The sequence below is a fragment of the Castor canadensis genome, chromosome 15, assembly GCF_047511655.1.
Source record: "Castor canadensis chromosome 15, mCasCan1.hap1v2, whole genome shotgun sequence".
NCBI classification, from domain to species: Eukaryota; Metazoa; Chordata; class Mammalia; order Rodentia; family Castoridae; genus Castor; species Castor canadensis.
The window spans coordinates 73,828,035-73,839,489 of NC_133400.1; the positions used below are offsets into that span (position 1 = coordinate 73,828,035).

The 11,455-nt window shown below is 38.9% G+C and overlaps 1 non-coding gene across 1 annotated transcript; it reads left to right on the forward strand.

Moving 5' to 3' along the window:
- Positions 1 to 610: 610 nt before the first annotated feature.
- Positions 611 to 801, forward strand: LOC141417795 (U2 spliceosomal RNA). The gene has a single exon (XR_012442420.1). It is a non-coding gene; the product is annotated as a U2 spliceosomal RNA (small nuclear RNA).
- The last annotated feature ends 10,654 nt before the right edge of the window (positions 802 to 11,455 follow it).

Genomic DNA, 11,455 nt, shown 5'->3' on the forward strand with positions numbered 1-11,455 from the left:
AATCGCCGAGCTGCTTTTACTCATTAAAATAACTTTTAATAGAAAAGGTGGAGCGTACACAGACAGAGGTAAAAGGAAGAAAATAGTCCCTGTACACAAACACTTTTTTTTTTTAACTATAACTTTCTAAAGTTACTGCAGTATGCAGCAGAAAGTTTGGTTACAATCTTAATTCTTCCAATGGAAACTTAACAAGAAGCGGGTGTGGGATGCTGGTCTAACAGGCTAAGTTCAATGTTAGGAGTTCCCACTTCTGAAAATTACAGTTCTAGCTAATTAGGCAAAACTAAAGGCATCCTTAACCATGGGTTGGATATCATAAACAAATAATATAATTAAAATAAGCAAAGACACAGCATGTTCTAATTAGAACAAGGAAATATCAGAGGACACAGGTCATCAGCCTCCAGGTTCTTCTGCAACTGTCCTATTTTTTAACGTATAAATTTGAAAGCACACTGACATGATGAAGGAATTACATAACTAGGTCCTAGTTACACAGATTTCAAAAGCAGTGATTCTTCACTAGGAGTCACTGTTCCCTGAAAGTGCTAATTCAGATTAATAGTGTGGGAATAAGCAAGTCATTGAGTATTAAAGGAATGATTTGATCGCTTCTTGGCCTTTTGGCTAAGATCAAGTGTAGTATCTGTTCTTATCAGTTTAATATCTGATACGTCCTCTATCCGAGGACAATATATTAAATGGATTTTTGGAAATAGGAGATGGAATATGAGCTTGCTCTGTCCACTCCACGCATAGGCCTGGTATTGCAGTACTTCCAGGAATGGTGCATTCCCCTTTTTTGGAAAAAAAAAAAAAAGAAAAGGAATGATTTGAAAATGAATTTAAGTGGCAGCTGTGAACCCTCTAAACTGGGTCATGATTTTGCTTCTAAGGGTTCAATGTAGTAAGTCAGCCATGTTCTATTGGCAAGTGTGACAACCCAGTTGACATAGTCTACCTTACCTAGTGGCTATCTGATGTGACAGGCCTAAGTACAACTTCCCTTATTTCTTATTGCATCTCCAGGATAACTATTTTTACATGTTAATGTGGATGGTTGTTTGGTTGTTTGCATATCTGTCTTCCTTCTAAATTTATAAGCCCTTTAAGGAAGGAATTTTGCTTGCTTTTTTTTTGGACCCAGTACAGTGCCTGGTAAATGGCAAGCACTCAATAAATATGAGTTGACAGAATTGGGTTGGGTTTTGTGTGTGTGTATGTGTGTTGTGGTTACTGTTGCTTTGGTGGTACTAGAGTTTGAACTCAGGACCTTGTGCTTAGTAGTCTAACACTTGAGCCACACCCCAATCCTTTTTACTTTAGTTATGTTTTAGATAGGCTCTTGGACTTTTACCCCAGAGCTATCCCTGAACTGTGATCCTCCTACTTCCCTCTCCACCATAGTAGGATTACAGGAGCGTACCACTATGCCAGGCTTCTGGATTGTTTTATTTTTTTTAAGTATAAAATGACTACACTTAAAAATGTTTTAAAGTATGATAGTGACAGAAAAACAGAAATATAGACCAATGAAACAAAATCAAGAGCCCAGAAACAAATCCAAACAGAGATGATTAACTAATTTTCAACAAGTTCACCAACAGTAACAATGAAGAATGGACAGCCACTCAATAAATGTTGCTGGGAAAACTTTCCATATGCAAAAAGAGGGAAATTGAACCCTTATCTTACACTACGGGCAAAAATCAACTCCAAATGGACAGAATGCCTAAATATAAGACCTAAAGGTACAGAAGAAAACAGAGGGGTAAAGCTCCTTGACATTGACCTTGGCCAATGATTTTTGGCCAGTCATTTGGGGAGAGGGATTATACCATAAACTCAAACTACAAAAGCATAACTAAATGAAGGAGACTACATCAACTTAAAAAGATTCTGCACAACAAAATCAAAAGGCAACTTAGGGACTGGGGAAAATACCTGCAAAAACACATATCTAAAATTTACGAAGAACTCTTCTAACTCAATAGCAGAAAAACAAATGGCCCAGGTAAAAAAATGAGCAAAGGACTTGAACAAACATTTCTCCAAATAAGACAGAAATATTGCCAGAAGGTATGTGAAAAAGTGGTCAACATCATCAGTTATCAGGGAAATTCAAATTAAAACTGCTATGAGCTATCACCTCACAGCTGTTAGGATGGCTGTGATAAAAAAAATATGAAAGATTTCACCTGTGGGCAAGGATGTAGAATAAAGGAGACCTTTGAATCCCATTGGTGGGAGATTGTAGATTGGTACAACCACTGTGGGAAACAGCATGGAGGTTCCTGAAGATATTAAAAATGCAACTGCCATGGGACTCATTAATTTCCCTTCGGGGTATAAACCCAAATAAGATGAAGTCACCATCTCATAAAGATACCTGCATCTGATGTTCATCGAGCACTGTTTGCAATACCCAAGGTATCAAATGTCTATTGACATGAATGGGTAAAGAAATGGTGGAATTTATACAATGGAATATTATTCAACCTGGTAAAAGGGGAATCTATTTGCTATAACATGGATGGACCTGGAGGATATTATACTAAGTTTAAAAACCCAGACACACAAAGACAAATATTGCATAATCTCAATTGTATAAGAAATAGACCTTTTAAAAAAGAGCTTATTGCAGAAAGAATGAGATAGCAGTTACCACAGGTGGAGGAGGGGGAAAGGAAATGAGAAGATGTTGTCAAAGAAAACAAAGTAGCAGAAATGAAGGATGAAAAAGCTCAGATGTGGAATGTACACCATGACGAGGCAATAAAATTGTTGTCCTAGGGATTTTGTTTCATAAGTCAATTTTAGCTGCTTGTCACAAAAAGTAACTATGTGAGACGTAGGCATATTAATCTGTCACTATAGTAGCCATTTACTCTCTACACATACCCCCATAACATTGTGTTGTAAGCCTCAGATATATGATAAAATTTATTTAAAAAATATAAAATACAACCTGTTTTAAACTGACCCCTTTGCCATCAATGTGAAAAAGATACAGATAGATGATAGACAGACAGACAGATAGATAGATAGATAGAAGATAGATACAGATAGATGACAGATGAGAGATGATAGATAATAGATAAGAGATAAAGATAGATAATGATAGATAGATGATAGGTAGATAGATAGATATAAAGTGGAAACAATGGAGTAGAGAAGAGAGAAAACAGAGGAGAGAGAGGAAGAACCAAATCCCACAAGGAAAAGTACTGGTGGCTCACTTGGTCCCTTGACAGAAAAATCTGCCTGTAAAAACATCACTTGCTGTTCTCCTGTGGTGAGCGCTTAGCCTACTTCTTTTCTGTTTGCCTTTTGACATTATGTGTTTTAAAGTTTGGTGTTCAGAACCCAGAGACACTGTCCACAGTGCAGTACAAATATTTTCCCATTGTGTTAGAATATAGCACCTCATTTAAGTCAGACGTCAACATTGCCAACAAGTTAAGAGACACTATTAGCTCAACTTACCCTACCCTGGATTTTGCCCTACCAGTGTGAAGAAAGCCAGGAGCCAGGCACTGCCAATACGGCCCCCAGTCCACATGGTAATGGTATGTCTCTATGCTCTCAAACACAGGCTACCTATGTCCAGGCACATTGTAGGGACCAGGAAGAAAGTCAGCTACACACACACACACACACACGCACACGCACACGCACACGCACACACACACACACACATGCACAAGTGTCAGTCCACAGCTACCATACAGCCAGAAGATCAGATTTCCAAAGGGAAAAGAGCTCTGTTAGGATTCAGAGTAAGATGTTCCTGGGGTGGGGAAGAAGCAGTAGCTTTCCACATACTGCACAGCCATTTATGCTCTGAAGCCCTTTGGCAAAATTATGGAGAATCATATTCTGTCCTTCTTGAAGCTATCTCCTGGGCAAATACTCTCTAAGAAGCTTCTCATTCTTCTCATTTTCTGTAACAAAGAAAGCAAAGAAAAAAGAGACAAGAATAGAAATAAAAATGAGAACTTAGATTTCTTTCACATAGAACTTAGATTTGACTAGTTAACATGTGTCTTTAGCATATCTGTATATGTTTCTGGAAATGTACCTAGAATATCTGGATATGAGTATTTTTACATGTACATATATTTATCTAGATAGGTGATAAACACACGTACATATAGCAATATAGCACATATACATTCTGAACAAAATGATTTTCATCAGCCTATTCAATTATGTAGATGTGTCTGGAAAAATATTTAAAAGGATGCTACGTTAGCTCATGATATAAAAATCTGATCAAAAATTTTTAAACACTTATTTTTCAGAGCATAGCAAATTTAGTATAAAACTCTGGAATTTTCTGGGAAACTCCTTTCAGGACTTAGATTTGCTCTTAATATTTTATACTTCATGAAATATTAAAAGCTTTGTATTTGAATTATTTGTGTAGTGCCTTCTAATCCTGTTAACCCTAAAACAAAATCTAAGTGACCAACTTCTTAACTTAAAGTTCTAAATTGAAGCATTCAAATTTCAAAAATGTCATCACCAAAACAAAAACATGACATAGTACATTTAGAAATGTTATTCCCAAAGGTTATTTAGTTACATTTGATACTAAAATGGAAATGAGGAGGCAATTAGATAACCAAATGCCTTATGGATTAGCAATAATTTTATGAAGAGAGTTAGATTTGGCTGCTGTTATTACATTAAAAATGATGACATTTTACTTTTATACATGTGTTCATATGCTGTAATTACAGTGCAGCACAGACTTACAAATTCAAGTTAAAACAGACCCTTCCCTGGATCTGCCTGTTGTGATTTGTAGAACAGGCTCTTAAATGGACTTCATTTTCAAGGAACATCTTTGTTATATCATCAAACCTAATGAACTCAGAGACAATACATTGTCATTTCCAGTTCAAGTTTGGGGAAGGGCTTCCTTAAAGGGTAAGTTTTATAAGGCTGCTCCCACATGAAAAGAATGCCGTAAGTTAGGAAGTTTCCATTCCACTCCCCTAGCCTACTGGTATGAAAGCAAGAAAAGTCCTAGTCAAGAGAGCAGATTTAGAAAGTCCAGAACTTATCAGACTTGGTTCTTGAGCCTACAGTCTGGTACCCTTCCACTCCCCGCTTTTCCTTGAATTCCCTAGGAGTTGTGATCTGGGAAGCTGGAATCTACTTGAACAAGTTAAGGAGAACAGAATTCATAAGAACCAGTTAAAATTTCTTTAAAGACTCCAGGAGGTACTTTTATTTTTATTTACATTTTAGAAAACCTTTATTATCATATTGTTGTGCTGGGGGTACATTGAGACCTTTACAAAAGTTTTTACAATACATCACACTTGAATTCACCCCCTCATTCTCCTTCACTCCTCCCTACCCCGACTCCTGGAATAGTTTCAATGGGTCTCATTTTTCCATTTTCATACATGAGAACATAATATTTCTACTACATTCATCCTTCTAGGAGGTGTTTTTAAGCGGGTTTAGTTACACTGCTCAGAGTTGCTTTTTTATTTTTTTCAGTTCTGGGGTTTTGAACTCAGGGCTTTGTACTTGCTAGACAGGGGCTCTACCACTTGAGCCACACCTCCAGCTCTTTTTACTATGGTTATTTTGGAGAAAGGGTCTCCTATGTACCCTTCCCATAGGGGTGCACCACTGTGCCCAACTGTTGGTTGGGATGGGATCTCTCAAATTTTTTTGCCCAGGCTGGCCTTGAATCAAGATCCTCCAGATCTCTGCCTCCCAAGTAACTCAGATTACTAGAGTGAGCCACGAGCAGCCAGCCTCATGACTCTGATTCTTCTTGCCTTGTACAGAGCAATTTCAACTTAAGTCTAAAAGAGCATTTGCTCTTATCCATCATTCCTTTATAAGCATTTCTTTAACACAATTTTCTGGCTGGTCTCTCCCCACTTTTTCACAGAGTAGGGTTTTTTTCATTTATATTGTCTAATTCAGATGATTAGAACTTAGGCATCTCTGGGCAGAGCCCTTGTCTGCCCACGTGTTTATAAAGTACTATGTATACTTACCGCACCCTATAAATAATAATAACAGTAATCACCCTCCATACAAAATTAGAATGTTAGCACATTCAGCCAGTTTAGTATGCTGATTTGCTTTAGTGCTTCATAATTATCTCATGAAACGTATGCTATAATGGGCACTACATTATACAATCTTCCAAAAATATGTTACTATATATTCTGGCAAGCGATGCACCTGCAGCTCTCTCCCACCCACCTCTGAGATTCAGAAATGGCAGGGTGCTACTTAAGTTGTAGTCATGCTGCAAACTATTCAAAGGAATCCTCTTTTCAGTCTTTTCCACCCCAAACTCAGCCAACATTAAGGATGGTTAAAATATATGTGTCCGCAAAGAGCAATTTAAACAAGATAAGAATGTATAATCTGCCCCCACATACAAGACAGCTTGCATTTTACACTCTAGCACTCCCTACTCCCAGGAAATTGGGGGGCAAAGCATGACTGCAGTTATAAGCAGGCTGAGCTTTTCTTGTCTGATTAAACAGCAATCAGAATATTAGCCTTGGCTTTTTTTTTTTTTTTTTTGAGACAGGGCTTGTTATGTTACCCCCCAAGCTGGCCTTGAACTTGCAGTCCTTCTGCCTCAGATTCCTGAGTAGCTGTGGGTCCACCGTTCCTGGCTCAGCCTTGGCTTTGTTGAACGAACAGTGAACTGCCTCTCATTTTCCAACTCAGAGGAAAGAACAAAGACATCACTGGAAAGGCAGTGAGTAAATACTCTTGCTGGTCTCTTCCTGCAATGAGCTTGCCAGCTTGAGGTGATTAAGTTAGTGCTGCAGTTTAAATCATTGAGCAGACAGGTTACATGGTCAAAATGTCCATGCCATTTGAAAATATGGAGTGTTAAAAGAGCAGTACTACATAAAATTGAAACCTTCACACCACTTTACTACCTAAGAAGAGGGAGTTCCTTGCCTTCTTTGCTTTTTTTGCCTGGGGGTTTTCTTCTGATGCAGTCATGTTATTTTAATATGCCAGAGTGGAAACCTTGGCCAGAGACTTCTGCAGTCAAAAATTCTAACATATCAGGCAGTACGTTCAGTCTTCTGAATTAATTGGATATAGCACCATGTAGTAAAACTCTTTTGACACTGCAGCAGAAACTCCTGAGGGAGTTCCTGGGAAGAAGTGCTGGCTGGCCACAGAGGCAAAAGCCTGGCAAAGGTGCCAAGTCTGCACTCAGCCATCCTGCTCCTCTTTCTATCCTGCACAGCAAGACCCATTGATTTTTACAGCACAGGAGCTCACCTTGGAAGACATTGTCATTTGAAATGTTATCCAGTCCGCCAAAGTAATCATTGGCATGTATGTCTTCATTTGCAGTTGCTTTAAAAAAAAAAAGAAAAAAAAAAAGCTGTCATGAACTAATCCTCAGATTTGTGTGTAAAAGACCATGGTAAATGAGAAAGGCAAGTTCAAATGCCTTCCAGGAGTACCCATTAAAATGATAAAAGGACAAGTATTCAGAGGCCAGAACTGTTCTCTAGCAACTACTTCTGAAGTTTTAAACGACACATCTTCCTGCTTAAAAAACCATCAGAAGATATGCACTATTTTTATTGCTGGGCAGTAAAAAATATAACCGAGGAGAAATATTTATAGAGAAGTGGGGTGGGTAAGGTTCAGAAGAGGGGAGACGTATTCCAGGTTGAATATAGCTTACTCGGCAGAGGTCTACTAGGATGGTGGTCTATGGGTCAAGAATCAGTACAAAAAACAGAATTTACTCTGAGTATTTTAAGAATGCAGTGATATATGTCTGCAATTGGGTGCTCACAAAATCATTGGAAAGTCTAAAAAAAAATGCTCTAACCTAAATTTCCAGACACAGCATTCAAAAAATCCAGACCTGAACTGCCAGGCCAGCCATGACCTTACTGCCCACCACTGGAGCTATGAGTTTACAATCACACCCCACCTGTGCTGCATTGCTGCACCTGTTTCTCCACATCTGGAAAGCAAGAGGCTTACAATACAGAACGATTATAATTTCTATGACCTTCCCTGCCAGCTGAAATAGCCAAAGCTGACTGGGAGATGATTCTTGCCACACTTCTGCTATCTAAAGTGTGTGTAAACATGTGAATTAGCAAACGTAGCCTCAAATCCAGCATCTTAGGTAAAGGACCATTGGGAAGGGTCGGCCTCTCCAATTATGGATAGGATGGAGATTGAACAGACCCGTGGCCAAGAAAGATTTTACACATTTGCCTTATTCCCAAAGAGAGGGAAGTGAATGATGCTGTGTTGTACCAGGAAAGGGGTAATTTCTTGAGAGCAATAAATGTCTATCCTTTCATCCCTAGTTGCCTTTGTCAGAGTCCAGAAGACAGAAGACCAGCAGTGAAACTGAAAGATCCATTTCCTGAGACCCCAAGACACTAATCCAAGAAAACATCCCTTCTCAGAGCCTCAACAATGGTATGTGAATCCATGAGGGAGGGAGTCTGCCTCTCCAGCACCCCAGAGAACTGAGAGTCCACTGGGACCAGGCCAGCAGCAACAGCAGTTCAGAAGGAACTTGGTGTTCGGTTCCTGAGCCAGATAGGAAGCCAGATAGAAGGAAACAAGGAACCAAAGTGAGAGCTGTGGCAGTGTTTTTGCTCTTTTACTGCAATTGTGCAGGCAGAAGCAAAAGGGAAAGGGCCTGGTGAGTTAGTGCGGCCTGGGAGAGATCCTGTCACTGCCAGGAGCCCAGAACCCAGAAGTGATGACTTTCACAGATCCAGGAATAAGGAGGACAGAGGAGGGAGGAGGGAAAGGCAGGAATGGAAAGTCCTGCGTGTGAGGAGAGAAAAGCATGTGAGTGGAGCTCCCCACCCCCATAAGAGGCCTCTGTATGGAGACTCTGGACTCTATAGGGTGGGTGAAGAATGCTGCTTTGGTTTGGAAGTTCAAGTGAAAAACTTAATCCTCCATGCATCCTATCGACAAAGGGAGAGGGGCTTGCACATGATTGGGTCATGAAGGCTCTGCACTTATGAAAGGGTGGGAGGGAGATTGTTTGGCCCCTTTCTGCCCTTCTTCCATGGGAGGACAGAGCAGGTACCATCTTGGAAGCAAAGAGCAAGCCCACAGCAGTCACTGAATCTGCCAGCACCTAGATTTTGTACATCCTGGTCTCCAGAACTGGAAGAACTTGATTTCTGTTCTTTATAAATTACCCAGTTGAGGAATTTTGTTATAGCAGCAGGAACAGTCTAAGACAAATGCTTTTTAGGTAGAGGACTAAAGCCAAGCAATTGAATATGGTACAGAATTATTATATATTATTATGTATTAATATTATATACGATATTAATACATAAACATATATTATCATATTATATGTTATGTTATATTACATAATCTATGATGTTTATAATATGTATAAATTACATATGATGTATATATGCAAAAATTATATAAAATATATATAACAATTATATTATTACCATCTGAATGTGTGTGTCTCTGTGTGCTGAGAAAGAGTCTCTTTATGAATCCCAGCTCTCTGTGGTAGCCTAGAGAAAGACTGCATATTTTTAGACTGTACCCACATAAAGCTACATAAAAGAAACATTCTTTCAAAAACTCAAGACACCTATGAAGCTATTCCTTCAAAGCTTACTTACTTGTTTGTTCCACAAGACTGCCAGTAAGCCTTAAATTATAACAGCAATAGTAACAATGATGCTGATGTCTGAAATTTTTTTTTCTGGAACTTTTGAAATTTTAAAAAATTATTTATCTCAAAAAGAAAGAAAACCTTCAAGAAACCAAGCAAGGGGGAAAGCCAGAGCCCAGGCACTAACACTTCTTGAGACACCTGTAGGAGGTATCTACACCAATAGGGAGGTGTCCACGCCTCTTTGTGGTCCCTGTCCTCCATTTCTCTGGGACTCCCTGGAAACCAACCCAAGTTAGGGCAGAGGAAATGGATAATTTCCCCCTTAGACTTTTTCTAAAGGCTTTCTGTGTCTCTCAGGCTATTTTTTGTTTTGGTTTGGTTTTGTATTGTGTATTCCTGACTGTGACCTGCACGTACATTTCTGGAACTATTTTTCAAGTGAATCTGAAGGAAATGGAAATGGACAAACACCCTGGTTTAAGAACAGGCGCTTCTTGACTTGAGAAGCAATGAAAGGACTCCTACAATATCAATTTAGGGAGTTTTTATTTCTTAAAAAAAATCCTGTTGAAGTCCTGCTATTTCACGTTAAAGATTTTTAGTGTTAAGCTTACTGAAGAAGTATGTCATATTTGTGACTGCCCAACATTTTTTAACCCCATTATAATCCGAGTAAGTGCCAACTTTCAATACTAAGAGTATAGCTATCTCACTTCTTTTCCAGCAGAACACAGGCAGATAACTTGGTACCCCTGGTCTCTTCCTCACAGGGGACTTTAGTCCAGAAGTGAGAAATATGAGAAGTAATCTGTGTGTGTGTGGCTTTTATTTTACTGGAGAGAGTGATGGCAAAGACTTTAAGCGTTTAGAAGCTGAGTGTTAGGAAAAGTCTCTGCGGGTGGAATCAGTGCTGACCGCAGGAGCAGTTGAAGGCAAGTTGAATGACCAGCAGCCGGGGGATCAAGACCGGCATGTACCTCAGCAGTAGCAGTAGCCACGACTGGTCCTCAAGCCGGGGACTGCTGTGATTTAGAAGCCATGGTGGGACATTAGCTTTGACCTTCTTTTTCCGTTTGACACTCTGTCCAGTCTATAAATCAAACTGGAGACAATTGATATCTTAACGAATTTCAGTCTTCTGCCCCAGGAGCACAGTATCTCTCTCCTGCTATTTGGGTCTCTTAAAACTTCCCCCAGCATAGTTTGTAGTTTTCAATGTACAGATCTGGCATATTGCTTGTCAGATTTATCCCAGATATTTCATAATTTTGGCACTGTTATAAATGATATGATTTGTACTTCCATTTCTGCACATGCAGAGTTAATGAAGGTAAGGTAAAAAAAAAAAAGATAGCTCATTGCTCATATAATGAACTACATTGGCTTTTGTACATTGATGTTGTATCTTTCAACTTCTCTAAACTTAATTATTCGTTATACATTGCACATTCTTATACACTTCCATCAGCCATTGCCCTAAGACAAATCAGGTGATCTATGAATAAAATAGTTTCTATTTCTTCCACTCTGATATTGATATCCTTTATTTCTTTTTCTGGCTTGCTTGCACAGGTTAGAAACTCTGTGTAATGATGAACAGAAGTGGTGAGAGTGGACATTCTTAGTGTTCTTCTTATCTTAGAGGGAAAGCATTCAGTGTTTCACCATTAAGTATGATGTCAGGCATAGAATTTTCATATAAGGCACTTATTAATATGAGGAAAACAATTAATCAGGAATGGATTTGGATTTTTAAAATATTTTTTCTGTGTGTAGCAATACATGAGTGTTTCATTT